This window comes from Rhincodon typus, chromosome 4, assembly GCF_021869965.1.
Source record: "Rhincodon typus isolate 14 chromosome 4, sRhiTyp1.1, whole genome shotgun sequence".
Classification (NCBI taxonomy): domain Eukaryota; kingdom Metazoa; phylum Chordata; class Chondrichthyes; order Orectolobiformes; family Rhincodontidae; genus Rhincodon; species Rhincodon typus.
Window position 1 is genome coordinate 48,906,194 of NC_063335.1, and position 16,122 is coordinate 48,922,315.

Here is a 16,122-nt window from a genome sequence, read left to right on the forward strand (position 1 = left end):
TGAGCAGAAAGGAGGCTGGTTGTTGATTAAATTTAAATCCAAGGCGATTGGAAGACATGCAACATCCTGCAATGAGGTTTGAACTTCCTATGTCTGTACAAAAATGGACTGCACTATGGGACCAACTCAAAAAAGAATAAAACATATTTCATACATTAACTTTCTTTGCACAGTTTCTTTTTCCTCTGCCTCAGGATTAGATTTATGAAATCACAGGGCAATACAGTACTCAAAGAGGCCCTTCAGTCCATTAAGTTCACACCTTCTCTTTCAAGGAGCAAGCAATTTAGCCCCACTCACATCTTCTTTCCTCATATCTTTGTAATTTTTTTCTTTGAATATTCAATTCTTTTGCAAGCTATTATTGAATCTGTATCTACCAATCTATGAGGCAGTCTCTTTCAAATTGTAAACACTTATTGTGTTAAAAAAGTTTCTGCTCATGTCACCTCTGGCTCCCATGCCGATTTCCTTACATCTGCAGCCTGTAACACTTCATCTTTCAGATTTGGAAACAGTTTCTCTTTAGTAACTTCACCTAAACCCTATTTAATTTCAAACTCCTCTTCCAAATTAATTCCTTTTCTACACAATGGAAACAGTTCTAACTTCTTCAGTTTATCCACACAATCATTGAAAGCAGGCTAGCTGTGGCTCAATTACTGACGCTGTTACTTCTCTGTCAGACGGTCGTGAGTTCAAATCTAACTCATGAGGTTCGGAACAAAATATCTTGACTGCTCCTTTAGTGCACCAACTCAGCGCTGCTCTGTACTGTCTTTCAGATGGAAATGTTAAAGTGAGACAATGTCTCAGGTGAATGGAAAGGATTCCATGGTACCTGACTAAGGAAGAACAGGGATGTTAACCTACATTACATCAGTGACAATGCTTCGAAAACTTTCCACTCGTTGCGAAGCACTTTTAGATACCTGCTGATTGTGAAAGGTACTATCAATGCAAGTCTTTCTTTTTATCCTCACTGCTCAACTTATTGTGGTAAATCTCTTCCAGAAACAAAAATAGAAATTGTTGGAAAAGCTCGGCAGGTCGGTCAGCATGTGTGCTGGAAAATCAGATTTAATGTTTCGGGTCAAGTGACCCTTCCTCAGAACTGGCAAATCTCTTCCCTACCTTCATGTCCTTCCTGAAGAATAAAGAAAGGAAATCAACCTGTAACAGTATGTGATCTTGTCACTGTTCATTATTGCACTCATCTCTGCCTATGAGCCTGGACAATAGTGTCTGTGGATATTTAACACTTGAGGATATCACAGTGAATCTGATATTATCTTCACCTAGTATGTGTGGTGATTGGAACAATGTCAGCCAGGTGGATCTCATAGAATATGAGTTCCCTGATTGGGGCTGTTAACCTGGTTCAATCAGGGAGCTCTGGCTGACAGATATAAACCAGAGGATCTGGGGTTCTGCTCACTCTAGGAGCTGGCTTTGTGCTAGCTGGGTCAGTGTCACGTGCTATGCACATGTAAATAAAGGGTGATTTGGTGATGGGATACTGGCTTCTGTGGAGTTATTTCAGTGTATACTTCTCAACAGGGCCAGTCAGGAATGGAAACACTATGGATTGTCCTCCTTTTTATACCATAGTCTCAGTGTGGTTAATTTTATGGTATTTTGTAGGAAAGCTAAGTCAATATGGATGGTCAATTAAATACATTTGATGCTACTAAAGTTTGATTTATTCAGTTTGAGTTTAGAAGTGGCTGAGTTGACCAGAAGGAATCCTATTACAAGGGAAGGTTTCACACAGCCCTAATATTACCTCAATATTATGTAGGTATCCATGGTTAGTGAGTGAGATCTGTCCTGACTAGGTTCCGACATCAAGAACTTTAATATCCTGATACCAATGGGGGCCAGTGATTGTATTACATGGAATACCAGATGCCTGGAACTGATCCTGTTGAGGAATGGTCTAATTGAGGATAGAGGAATGTTACACCAACATGTTTAGGATTTGTCTGTTAATACTATGCCCAATCACAATTACGTTTATTATGTCTAATATACACTGGAGCATTTTTTAATTTAAATCACCATTTCTCCCATCATCAAACGTGGGGTATTCTCAAGAATCTGGTCATGTAGTGTACTAACACCTTTTCTGCGAAGGCTATTCAACATCCCTTCTTTAAAAGAGATGTTAATAAATTTGCTACATGAAAATATCATTGTACAGAAAAGAATCAGCAGTGTACTAGTCAGTGTCTATATTGATGACAAAGAAACAGAATAAAATCCAGCTGGATAGGAACAACGTTGCATATTTTCCGATCGGTGCTGTTTTGATACAAACACTTAACATGCTTATGCCAGTTTTCTTTTTCTGTCTTGTAATGCTCGCACTAACTATCTTTAAACAAATTGATTAATACCCTTATTAAAATAATACAGACAAGAATTTGCTGCCAGAACATTAAACATTCATATTACACTTTGACTGGTGCGCCACTGTACAACAGTCATGGTAATATTTCACACCGTGAATAAATCTAAAACTGAATAAAGATTGGCTTTTGGTCTCCAGTTTCACCAATCATCTGTCAGAAGATTAACACTATCATGTTTGGGAAGATAAAGAAATACCTAGATTATTGCATTCCATGATTGGGAATCTTAGAAACCTGACACAGTGCTCCCACATACAATAACTTGAAGTACAATACATTGTGCATAGCAAGGTACCGTAACAAGTGAGAAGATAATCTTATTTTGGTTGTTGATTGAGTGCACACTGTTGCATAAGACACTGAAAGAGCTCACTAATATTTTCCAAACAGTGATCTTTAACATGTGACTGAGCCAACATACTTCAGGAGAACTCGATTTCACATCCCTTTAAAAAGAGCATACCTTTGCTGAATGAACATTCCCTGAAGTTTCAGAAACCCATTCTGTTGTTGTTGTCTCATTTTGACCATACTACATTTCTGCCATTTTCTTCTTTCATAGAAAAAAATAGTTATTTTTCTACATGCTAGCCAATGGAGCAACATCATTTTGAACTGATAAAGGAGCAGCTAGATGCTGATGGTCCAACTTATTCCACAGTTTAATATATTTTACCAGGCCCTACTAAGGTAGGGTGGAGGTCTTGTGGTGCAGTGGTAGTATTTGTGCCTATACACAAGAAGGTCCAAATTCACATTCCATGTCCACATTCCATATACGCAGAGAAGGATTTTGGTAATGCAACCAAACAGGTAAATTGTTAGCCTGTAAGCCCTTCCATAACTCCTCATTGCAGGCAGTAGAAGTAGGAAAGCCTCCCAGTCAGCTGCCTTGCAAGTGTCAATGTTAAACCACTCATATTCTTTGCTGATAAGCACTAATCCAATGGAGGTCCATGGCCCAACCCTTGGAAACAAGAGCAGGAGAAAAGACAGACTGAAGTAGAGTTGTTAATAGCCTTGATATCATTTATAAGATTTTTTTTAAAGAAAATGTTGTAGAAACTGTTCCTCTTACCAAATCAGTGTACCCCCAAAATAGACAGATTATTTACTACACCCCAGTGTCCGCTAATGAACTGAATGACTTCTTTTTAAGCAGGAAAACAGACTGATGTATACAAATGCAAACTGTTGAAATTAAATTTAGTTTATAGTAGTTAGCACATTAGTGATAAGCAGGCCAGCAAGTGTCTTGAACTACAATCAAACAAATTATTTTGGTGGGGTTTGAAATATATCATTATCTTTTCTAACTATATTCAGGATTACAGTTGTGCTGAAATCCTTCTCCAACTTTCACCCAATAATTATTTTGTGTTGGGCAATTCTATCTGTTGAACTTAGGTTTACTTTGAGCTTTTGGTTCATTGGTTGGTGATGAGTAGAGATTTCACCAGCAGAGAAAGCTGGGGGGATTAGGAGAAATTCCATTAACTTTCACAATAGTTTCTAATTCTTATCCAAGTAACATGCTCCAAATTGAGCTCCACGTGACAGATACTTTTTTGTTTATCATGTACTGGCCCACGCGCAACTCCTGTAATGGCAAATGAACACTATTGTGGACTTTTATTAAGTTGCAATATTTAGAATCCAACTCATAACAGGAAGTGGAAGATGCAGTAACTGTGTGTTGTGTACATTAACTCCAAAATTGAGAATATCCAAGGTTAATAGAGAAAAAATCAGATTTGATGACAGACTGTGTGATTATTTTATACTGTATCACACTAAATGCAATGCTTGGCGTTTGTGGATTATGGTCAGTCTACTTAATGACATAAAATATGTATCTTCGTGCAAATACAACAAAAAGGACATTTAAATTTTTTTTTAATAGTAGGCAAACCAGCCAGGCTCCAGGCTTGATTCCAAATGAAATGCCTGGAAAAGTCTTTTCTGGCAGACTTGTTCCTCTCTTACCTGGCAGCCAGGTACATGCTACACCAGGGCATTGTTCATGGCTATTCTTTCTGCCTGCTTTCTTAAAGGGGCCTTGATATGTGCTTTTCAATATAGTTGGGGTTCTTCCCCACTCAGTTTCAGATGATCCTGCAAACAAAAAACACAACAGACAGAATGAAAAAGCTTACCTTTTCTGTTTCCTGCTGTGAGATGCATAGTTACAGACAGTTAATTTCGAACCGTAGTCCTTCATACACTTTGAGGAGACTAATTCCGTTCCTGACTTTTAATAAGAGTAAGGCAAGTCACATGCCACTGATCTTGAAGAAAACCTTGTTGAGACATCAATGATCATTGTGATGAGAATTTTAACTTTCCCACTGTGCATTGCTTCTAACTTTCTTCAATGGGAATCGTTGGCAGTCCGCACAGTCAGTCACATTAAAGAATTCCTGCAGAAAGCCAAACAGGAAATGATAAGCAGCAAAATCAAATTAGTTCTTAAAAACACTGCACGCAGCTAAATTAAGATTAGGATGAGGTTACAGCTGAAGATGAAATATCATGAAAATATTTTGATTTCCTTTTTAATTATTTTAAAAATTGCTGTGAAAAAGACACAGCACTTAGTCATCGAACACCATTCAACATATTTGCCAGGGCCAGATAAACTGTTCAGGAAAGATTATTGCCCATGTTACTATTAAAACCCCAGTTCAAACTCAATGAACAAGGCTTAAACTTTTAATAAGGCTTCTGGCAGTGATATGAGAATGAAAAAGATGGTGTCCTTGCCACATCTGCTGTTTTCAGTTATTGCTGAAGGGAAAGGATTCACCATCACAAACCCTTTAAATTCCAGGCTGTTCTTTTAGCTGGACTTCAATCTTCTGGACTGATCAGAATTTATTAAATATTTGTTTGTGACTCCTGACATTGATTGATTGAATACATTCTAATCTACCCTGATATTGAACAATAACAGAAACGACATAGAAATAATAGTTATTTCTGTCATTTCCTATTTTTGCACCCATCCTCTTATTGTAATGTGTCCAGTTTCCATCTGTCTTATTGTTCATTGGCATAACTCCTTAAGTAAATGCATTATAGTTCTTAAGATATTGCAGTTTTGATTAATTTTCTAAAAATGGATCTCTCTGTTAATAAGGTTGCTAATCCAACTTAGGTAACTGAGTTGTTTCACACAGGGGAGAACACGGACTGTGTATCAGACAGATGGAAACTTTATACTTAATGTGGATTTTTCAGTGGTTTTTTTTTCAAAACATGTTTTGGATGCCTGACTGACCAAAAAGAATTATAGCAATGCGCAGCAGACTGCTCGAGTGATCCCAGAAATGCCAGTAACTGAAAAAGCCCTCTGAATGGAGTTTGGAGACCGTTAGCAACTTGTATTGCCACTGGGAACGTGGTGCAGACTGGCAACTGAACTGGGTCGGCTGTATAAACGCTGTGACCACTACAGCGGGTTAGAAGCTGGGAGTTCTCCTGACTTCCCAAAGCCTATCAATCAGCTACAAGTCAGGAATGCAATGGAATACTCTCCACTTGGCGAGAAACAACCTGCTCCTATCTACCACTTTAAGCATTCACTCTCTCCACCACCAACACTCAGTAGCAGCTGTGTATATCATCCACAAATGCACGACAGAAATACCTTCCAGATTCACTACCATCTAGATGGACAAGAGCAGCAGATGCAGGGGAACACCACCACCTACAAATTCCCCTTCAAGCCACTCATGTCCTGACTTGGAAATATATCAGTGTCACTGGGTCAAAACCCTGGCACTCCCTCCCTAACAACAATTGGCTGCTCATCAAATGATTCAAGTCCGTTCTGAAGAAGGGTCACTCAATCTAAAACATTAACTCTGATTTCTCAGGAACAAAAGCAAAGTTGCTGGAAAAGCTCAGCAGGTCTGGCAACATCTGTGGAGGAGAAAACAGAGTTAATGTTTCGGGTTCAGTGAACCTTCCTCAGAACTGATTTCTCTGATTCTCTGAACTCTGATTTCTCTCTGCAAATGCTGCCAGACCTACTGAGCTTTTCCAGCAATTTCTGTTTTTAATTCAAGTAGGTGGCTTGCCATCACCGTCTCAAGGGCAATATAGGGATGGACAACATTCACATCAACGCTGACAGAAATAATAAATTAACTCCTTCCCTAGGCCCAGATCCTTTCTGCGACTCGGGTAAATGCCTCTGCTTGGTCATTATCTGCTGTTTTTACTTGATTGCCCCCTGTTGAGGTAGCCTCCCCAAATTCCCCTGTCTACTCATGCAGCACCCACATGGCTCACAGTCCGGAGTATAGCTTCCGCTGTTAGGCAGCTCCCTCTGCTGCTCTCCTCAGGCCAGTTTATTTTCTCGGTCAGCCTCTGAATTACCTGCTGTGAGAGTAGTGACGCCTCCCTACACTTCCTCCAAGTTCCAACTCCCAGCCCCTTGTGCATCCTTAGTGTAAGAAGAGTTGTTGTATGCTGTGGGAAGTGTTACAGAATCTGTCTGCCTAGAGCCCTGTACGGGAATATGTACTGGTGTGATCTTTCCACCAGGATTTCTGCTTGTGTGTTTTTAATGGATGTTTCAGTCCCATCCCTTGAGTTGTTTCTCCAATTGGCCACACATGGAGCTGTAGGCTGACGTCAGTGGGTCTTTTGCTATTTCTGTGGAAGCCGGATCCACCGTGGGGGAGAAGTAAGGGTTTTTCTCTCTGGGTTGCAGTCCGACAGTGTGAACACCCAGCGGTGCCTGGCTTCTCACTACAGCTCCTCACAGTCAATCCGCTTCAGCACAGTGCGAAGCTCGAGGTGTTTGGGTGAGTTTTATTTCGAGGGTTTGCCGTGAGGGAGAGAGAAGGGGAATTGGATTATCTTCTGTGTGTGTGTGTGTGTGTGTGTGTCAGCCGGATTGTAAATGAAGCTGGTTGCAGCTCTAGCACAGAAGATGTTATCCAGGTCCACACCGTGGTCCGTCCTACCGATAGCCTCTGACTGTGGGCATTCCCCCCTTGGAGAAAGTTGCCCGGTCCAGCTCCGGTTCGGACAAGGGTCCAGTATTTGCAGCCCTGAGCTTTGAAATGTGTTATCTCTCGGCTTCTGTGGAGTGTGGGGGAGGAGGAGGGACACTTAGCTGAGTGCTGTGTTTGAATTTGATGGGAGGGGGAAAGGACTTTTTTTCTCAACCCCTGCCGTTGTGTGGGAGTGAAGTTTACAAATCTCGGGCGCTTTCGCCTCCCGCACAGCTTCTTCCCCCTCTACCCACCCCTTATTTCTTCTTCACATCCAACAGCCCTCCTGTACCTGATCACAAGGACACTGAAGGGGTGCATACAGGTTCAGATTGGAGCCAAATTCAGCAATTTACACCTAAGGTCGGGTTAACTGCATCGCATTCTTCCAAGAGAGTCATTGGTATCTGTATCATTATCGCATGGAGTTCATTCAGATTTTGTTACACGCAGCAGCACCCCTTGTAATCGCAGTAACAGATCCTCACTATTTCTCCCCCACCCCCCGAACCGCCAAGCATTAGGCAGCACACACTGGAGTGTACTGGTTTTCTGCAATTTTGAAATTCTATTTTTGAGCAAATGGTTCATGAATGTGCAGTGCCACTGCCTGGTCTACACTTTATATATGCAATCTGATTACATTTTCTAAACGCTGTGTGTGTATGTACAGAGGGGAAAAAAGTAAGTCTGCGTGTTAACTGATCTGGGGGCTTCTGGTCTGGATGTCTGAGAAAGAGAGAAGCACACAGGAGGCAGCCAGTCAGGAATCAGGACAAGAGCTTTGGGCCCCTCATCAGAAGCAGAATTTTGATAGAGTGGCAGCTATGGTGTGCTAAGGTTTCAAGTGCTTGAAGGATGTGGAGAGCGTGTTACATGGCTCACTGTGTTCAGTATGTTCTGATGGAGGGCCTCACTGGGAGCACTAACCAGCCTTTCTCTTTCATATTGCCTTCTGTGAATTTTTACCACTTTCTGTTTTGATCTGGGAGCAACTGGAATTATTGATTCCCTGGCACAAGTGGCAGTGTCGGGGTATTGGAAACTTTCACAGTGCAGGTGTTTGGGGATTCCTTATGAGTCAGAGTATGTCACATTGTCGTTCCCTGATATCTGGCTATGGATCAATGCGTACCTTTGTTTTTTTTTGTTATGCGATATCACTGCCATGAGACTGGAAATGGATTTCTGCATGTACCTTTTATCCCCAAACAAATGACAGTTTGAGCCAGTGATGGGCTACTCACTGTACACGTTAGTGGTCTCTGCCTGATTTCGGGCATGGTATCTGTACATAACAAGCAGAAATTGCCAGGTGTGCAGTCAAAATGGGAATGCTGTGGCATTATTAGGTAACAGATCGTGTGAAGCTTCTTTCCTTGACAAGATTAGCTACCATCCACTAAAGTGAAATTGACATAAATTAAATAGACATAAAAAGGCATGAACCCTTTTATGACAGCAATGAACAGTTGGACCCCTATTATTTCCCACACAATCAACCATGCCCAGTCAATGAAAAGTGGATTTAGTCTATTTTAGACTATCCACCATTACCTGTGTTTACCTTGTTGGGTGCTCTGAAATGAGGGGTCATAGTTTAATATGAGCAGGTCTCCCATATAATACTAAGATGAGGAGAATTTCTTTTGCCTTCTGGGAATGGAGGTTGGACCATTGAGCATGTTCAAGGCTGGGTTAGACAGAACTTTGATTGACAAGGGTTATGCGGGCAGAAAGGAAGATCAACTGTGATTTTGTTGAAAGTTCAAACAGACTTGAGGGGCCGAGTGGCCCACTCCTGCTCCCAATACTTGTGTTCTTGCACAAATATGCCAAAACTAGGCAGGTCTTTGAAAGAGTTGGCTCGAACATGATGGCCTCTCACTGAGCTTATGATTGTATTCTATGATTGGTTAAGTACAGCTAAAATTTGTCTGTTCCAGTAAAACTAAGCAATTTTTCTCTGCTGTCCATCTTGTTTGACCTACTGTTTATATCATTGGGCTTCCAGCAAAAGTTCAGTCATGTGGTTGGCCACGTTTTGACATGCAGCTCGCTTTACTGAAATAACAACAACATTTGGATATATGTTGCGCTTTCTTGTAAAACAAGTCTGAAGATCAGATGTATCAATATCACACAGGATTGAAATGCAAACCTGGCAGCAGCATATATAGAGATGGTTTTAATCTTCAATCAACTTAAAAAGGGAATGCAAATGTCATTTGGCTTAAATAACGTAAGGAATCTGAGTTAAAATTAATAGCCACGTAGCAGAATGGATTGGAAGATTCCTACAATACAAAAGGTAGGATTTGAGCAGAGGTTTTGGACTGGCAAGGAGAGGAGCCCAGAGGGATCAGTACTTGTTTGCCATCCCCATCAATTTCCCAACTAGGGCATATTGTACCAAAATACAATAAAATGTAAAAGTGGCCTTCATAGTTTTAGGTGAAATTACAGACAAGCTTTATCAGATTGAGGAATGATTAAGCAGGTAGGGGGCATTCTTCTTGAGAAAGAAGACTGTGAGGAGATCTGATGTTGGTCCTTAACACTTATAAGGAGATTTTATAAGTGGGATGTGGAGAAAAGAACAAAGTTGTGATGAGTAATCGGGTTGGGGGGGGAAACTTGCGTTATTTATAATTGGAGATTCTATGAAAGCTGCAGCATAATGATTCACTCTGGTACAAAAAGCAAATGAGCTGCTGGGTTGCATGAATGGATGGATGGATAAGGTGCAGTAAGTATGATTTTATATTATTGTGACGTATATTGCTAGTCAAATCCCACTGTGTACCCCCCTGGTTGTCTAACTGCAGGGTGGATGTTAATATTCTTTGACAGTTACAAATGAGCATTGGAAATGATTCTGAATGTTACAAACTCGAGTTCTGATTGCCATTGAGGAAGGTGGTCTCTTTTCTTGGAAAAGAGGAGACTATAGCAATTCTTATCTGATATTGATTCCCTCTCGCGTTCAGTAGCACCAGCCATTCTCTTAAATTAGACTTGGCTTCTGACCTCTTTTGGAAATTCACTTACATCTTTAGGTTATAAGTATAAGGTAGTGTAACAATAATCCCTTCAGATCAGGATAGGTGACTCCTGTCTTTTTCATATGTATCCCTCTTCAATCTCTAATACAACAGATTAAGGAGTTCAAATTGTTTCAGAGATAGTAGGAACTGCAGATGCTGGAGAATCTGAGATAACAAGGTGTAGAACTGGATGAACACAGCAGACCAAGCAGCATCAGAGGAGCTGCAAAGCTGATATTTCGGATCTGGACCCTTCTTCAGAAATGGGGGAGGGGAAGGGGGTTCTGAAATAAATAGGGAGAGAGGGGGAGGGGGATAGAAGATGGATAGAGGAGAAGATAGGTGGAGAGGAGACAGACAGGTCAAAGAGGCGGGGATGGAGCCTCCTGCAGTGCCACAACGATGCCACCCGAAGGTTGCAGGAACAGCACCTCGTATTCCGCTTGGGAACCCTGCAGCCCAATGGTATCAATGTGGACTTCACAAGCTTCAAAATCTCCCCTCCCCCTACTGCATCCCAAAACCAGCCCAGCTTGTCCCTTCCTCCCACCTCAAGCCCCACCCCCATCTCCCACCTACTAGCCTCATCCCGCCCTCTTGACCTGTCTGTCCTCCCTGGACTGACCTATCTCCTCCCTAACTCCCCACCTGCACTCCCCTTTACTGGCTCCATCCCTGCCTCTTTGACATGTCTGTCTGCTCTCCACCTATGTTCTCCTCTATCCATCTTCTATCCCCCTCCCTATTTATTTCAGAACCCCCTTCCCCTCCCCTGTTTCTGGCCCGAAACGTCAGCTTTCCTGCTCCTCTGATGCTGCTTGGCCTGCTGTGTTCATCCAGCTCTACACCTTGTTATCTCAAGGAGTTCAAATCATTAGCTTGTTTTTTCCAATTTTGGGGTGTGTTGTATGTAACAGGTAAAATCACAATGTGTTTCAGTCGCTAGTTATTTTAATAACAGAAATATATATATATATTAATATATATATTTAATATATAATAACAGAAAACCCAAGCATGTTTTGCAAACTTGCTTCAGTGCTTCATTTTGCTTGACTTGAGTGAACCAACTCTTCTGTATTCAGTTGTATGTCAAGGGTCAGAACCATTCTCCATGAAATCGCCTGTCTTTCTTTTGATGTTCCTACTTGCTTGTTTAATAAATGTTTTGGTAACGAGGAAAAAATCTTTCTCACTGTTAAAAATCATCTGTCCTCTACCTACCAATGCCCCCTTCTCCCACTACCTCGGCAGATTAGAGATTTCCAAAAATAGAACAACCAGACAGCTAAATAACTTGCCCTCTTTGTTTGTTTCTGAAATGAATGACTTAATCTTAATTTAAAGCTTCCTTTTTATATTAAAGTAAAAAATCAACATTACACTTAAACACCTAGCATGTCAAGTAATTTTGACCTACCCCAATATTTCTGTGGAAAAACTGTAAGACAAATTCCCAGTCATGGAGACAAGGGGCCTTAGAGGGGTTTCTGCTAGACTCTCACTGTAACTTTAGCAGGGGGCCATTGGAAGTCTCAAGGCAAGCAACATAAATCACCATTTATGCCTTTTTTTTCTCTCCTACTTGTTCCACCTGTCTTCTGCCAGAATCCCCTTGGAATGTCATGGTAAGACATTTGAGGCGATCTGGTCTTTTCTGGATTTTGAATGGAACAGCTGCTGCAGTTCCTGAGTTTTAAAAAAGTGGTGAAACCTCCACTCTAACAGTATGCTGAAGAAAAATGAATCTCTAAAGAATAATGACTATGCAAGCGATGCTTGGATGCATCAGTGGAAACTGCAAGAAATGTGCAAAGGCAGAACCACAAGGAAGTGAGATTAATCCTTGGAAAACAATGGCTCATGACGCTAAAGGCAATTTGTTCCTCAAATTCTTGTGTTCAAGGCAATGACTAACTCATAACTTGTCATGAGTTAGAATGGTGTTAACCAGCCTGTCATAGTGACTACATCAACATGTTGTGCAGTAAGCTGAGCTCTTCCAGTTTCAGGATCCAGTTACAGAATTCTAGAACTCCTACAGTTTGGCCCATTGAGGCTGCACCAACCCTCTGAAGATCATCCTTCACCACCACTCCCCCCTCCCACCCCACCCCTGCCACTGTATCCCTGTAACCGCACATTGCCCATGGTTAATCCACTAGCTTACAGAACCCTGGACACCACAGGACAAGTTAGCATAGCCAATCCACATAACCGCACACTTTTGGACTGTGGGAGGAAACCAGAGGACATGGAGGAAACCTGTGCAGACATGGGGAGAACGTGCAAGCTCCACACACAGTCCATAAGACCATCAGATATGGGCGCAGAAATTAGGCCATTCGGCCCATTGAGTCTGCTCCGAACTTCAATCATGGCTGATAAGTTCCTTAACTCCATTCTCTTGCTTTCCCCCCGTAACCTTTGATCCCCTTGACAATCAAGAACCTATCTATCTCAGTCTTAAATGTACTCAATGACCTAGTCTCCACAGCCTTCTGTGGCAGTGAATTGCATAGATTCACCACTCTCTGGCTGAAGAAGTTTCTCCTTTATCTCCATTCGACAAGTTCTTCCCTTTACTCTAAGGCTGTGCCCTTGGGTCCTAGACTCTCCTACTAATGGAAGTATCTTTCCCAAATCCACTTTGTCCAGGCCATTCGGTATTCTGAACGTTTCAATTAGATCCCCCCCCCCCCCACCTCATCCGTCTAAACTCCAATGAGTATAGTCCCAGAGTCCTCAAACGTTCCTCATATGTTAAGCTTTCCATTCCTTGGGCCATTCTCGTGAACCTCCTCTGAACCCGCTCCAGGGCCAGTACATCCTCCCTGAGATATGGGGTCCAAAACTGCACGCAATACTCCAAATGTGGCCTGACCAGAACCTTAGAAAGCCTCAGTAGTATATCCCTGCTTTTACATTCAAGTCCTCTCAAGATAAATGCCAATGTTGCATTTGCCATTCTGACTACTGACTCAACCTGCAAGTTTACCTTGAGAATCCTGGACTAAGTCAAACTCGGGTCTATCTCATTTCTATCAGAAGATGGTCAGATTATTTCCTGATTTGGTTTCTCTCCTCAACTCCATCGAAGAATGGTCTCCCTTCACTTGGCCATTGCCCTTAGTGCATCTGCGTTGGCTTCATATTCTTAAATATACGTTCTGTCACATCTTTAAGGGAGTTTCAGGAATTAAGAATTAATGGAAATGTGTGTTCAAGGAGGAATTAAAAATAGTAGAACATGAGAGGTAGGAGTGAAGATGGGAGGGCTTTTATCATTCACAACTGACTGACTATTAAGCAAATTGAATTACAGTCTCTCCAATTCTGGGCTATATGTGCCAATTACACCCTCATTTAATATTGATCTTTGGCAGATGGCATGTAGTAATGCCAGACAGATCCACAGAGTGCAGCCACACTAACTGATCACTTTCAGTTGGGGAACCTGAAGAGTTGTTGTGAGAATTTGGAGGAACTTTTGGTACTGTAAGAGAAGTTTGTTAAATGATAATGTAACCATGCTTAATGTTTATGCTTGGTCCCAAAAAATAGTAAATGTTCCATTTTCAATCCTTAAGATCGCATTACATTTCCCCCAAATATTGTTGCTTAAGATTGTTGTCATCTACATCTCAAGCTGTATCTCTAGGTACTTAATGGGAAATCAAAATAATATTTTTAGTTAAGCAGGAGCAATGGAGCAAATATTCAAGGTCGTTAAAAGTAAATTTGGGACATACACCAAAATTTTTTTTTTAAATGTGAGAAGATACGAAATGGGTACAATTGTGGCTGATCTTCTGTCTCCGTTCCACATCCCTGTTACTTCCTCATACCTCTTGATTTTCCCTGAGGGAAATCTAAAATCTATTCCAGACTTGAACATACTTAACAGTAGAATTGACAACCCCAAAGATTCTTAATTCATTGAGTGAATAAACTTCTTATCCCAATTCTAAATGATCATCCCTTTATTCTGAAACTGTGTTTTAGACTCCCTCTCAAACTGACCACTTCATAGATCATAGAATCCCTACAGTGTGGACTCCTTTTTATAGTAGTGTATGCTTCAGAGATCACTTCACTTTCTCAGCAGAGGCTAACTAGCAGCTGAAGCAGGACACCAGGTAGACACTTTTAGATCCACCTGTTCAGCCATGTTTTGGAGTAATTCTGCTTCAGAATGTAAGAACTAGGAGCAGAATAGGCAATTCAATCTTTTGCTCCTGCTTCACCATTTAATATGATCATGGCTGATCTCACCTCAGCCTCTTTCCACTTTCCTGCCCACCCCCCCATAACCTTTCAACCTGTTATAATTAAAAATCTGTCCATCTCCTCCTTCAATTTATTCCGTGTCTCCGTGTCCCAGTCTCCACTGCACTCCAGGGGGAGTGAATTCCACAGATTCATGACCCTTTGAGAGAAGTAATTCCTCCCCCTCCTCTCTATTTTAAATTTGTCACCCTTTTATCCTAAAACTACAACCTCTCGATCGAGTTTGTTTGTTTGTTTGTTTGTTTTCCCCTTGTGGGATATTTGCTCGATGTCTACTTCACCAAGCCCTCTAGCATTTTATATACGTCCAGTTATATTCTGTCTCATTCTTCTAGGCTGTAGCTTGCATAGACCTAAACTGCTTGATCACTTCTCATGAGACAAGCCTTTCATCTCTGGAATTAATCTAGAGAATTTTCTCTGAACTGCCTCCAATACAGTTATATTCCGTTGGAACTTGAGCCCAGGCCTCATGGCCCAGAGGCAGGGTTGTTAGCGCTGCATCCAAAGACTCTTGAGGGAACTTGGGAGGGTGATTAGAAACAGGTGAATTCATTTGAAAAATAATTGCTGAATCCCATAATTAGACTGGTGAGGCTGTTCCAAAATTGTGAAATTTGACCGGTTGAAAGGGCTCTTGCCTATCTTGAGTTTTACGGGAGCCTTGTACTTGAACAGGATAATGCTGTTTCTACAATTTTTGAGGAGGCACAGTGGCTCGATGGTTAGCACTACTGCCTTACAGCACCAGGGACCCAGGTTCAATGCCAACCTTGGGTGACTGTCTAATGGGGAGTTTGCACATTCTCCCTGTGTCTGTGTGTTTCCTGAGTGCTGTGACTTGGGACTGAGGTAGGGAGAAATGTCTTCATCTAGAGAACAGTGAGCCTGTGCAATTCTCAGCCTCAACCACTTGGAGGCAAAAACAGTGACATTTTCAAGACTAAGTTAGATTCTAGATCTGTGTTAAAAGGATTTTGGGAGAAAGTGGGAATTGGATACTGAATCAGATGATCAGCCATCATATTGAACAGAAGACCAACCTCAAAAGGTTCTGAATGGCCTACTTCTGCTCTTATTTTCTGCTTCCTCCAACAGTCCAAAGGTGTGCAGGTTGGGTGGATTGGCCATGGGAAATACAGGGTTATAGGGGTGAGTCTGGGTGAATTGCTCTTTGGAAGCTCAGTGTGGTCTCAATGGGCTGAATGGCCTGCTTCCACACTGCAGGGATTCTATGATTCTAATTGGCCAGTCTGCCAGGGTAAGTTAAACTTACCAGGAATTGTTTTAGTAAGTCTTCTTTCTGAGCAAGAAGAACTCTGTTTAATTTCAGTCTCCTTTTTCACCCTAAGTTATCTTGGAGTG

At 41.6% G+C, this 16,122-nt stretch overlaps 1 protein-coding gene across 4 annotated transcripts in view; it reads left to right on the plus strand.

Moving 5' to 3' along the window:
- The first annotated feature begins 6,882 nt into the window (after window positions 1-6,882).
- LOC109917720 (neurocalcin-delta) overlaps window positions 6,883-16,122 on the plus strand; it is a 262,408-nt gene continuing 253,168 nt past the window's right edge. For all 4 annotated transcript variants that reach the window (XM_048596091.1, XM_048596090.1, XM_048596094.1 and 1 more), the window contains exon 1: window positions 6,883-7,228. The gene's annotated coding sequence lies outside the window, so the exon portion shown is untranslated. The remainder of the gene's footprint in view (window positions 7,229-16,122) is intronic.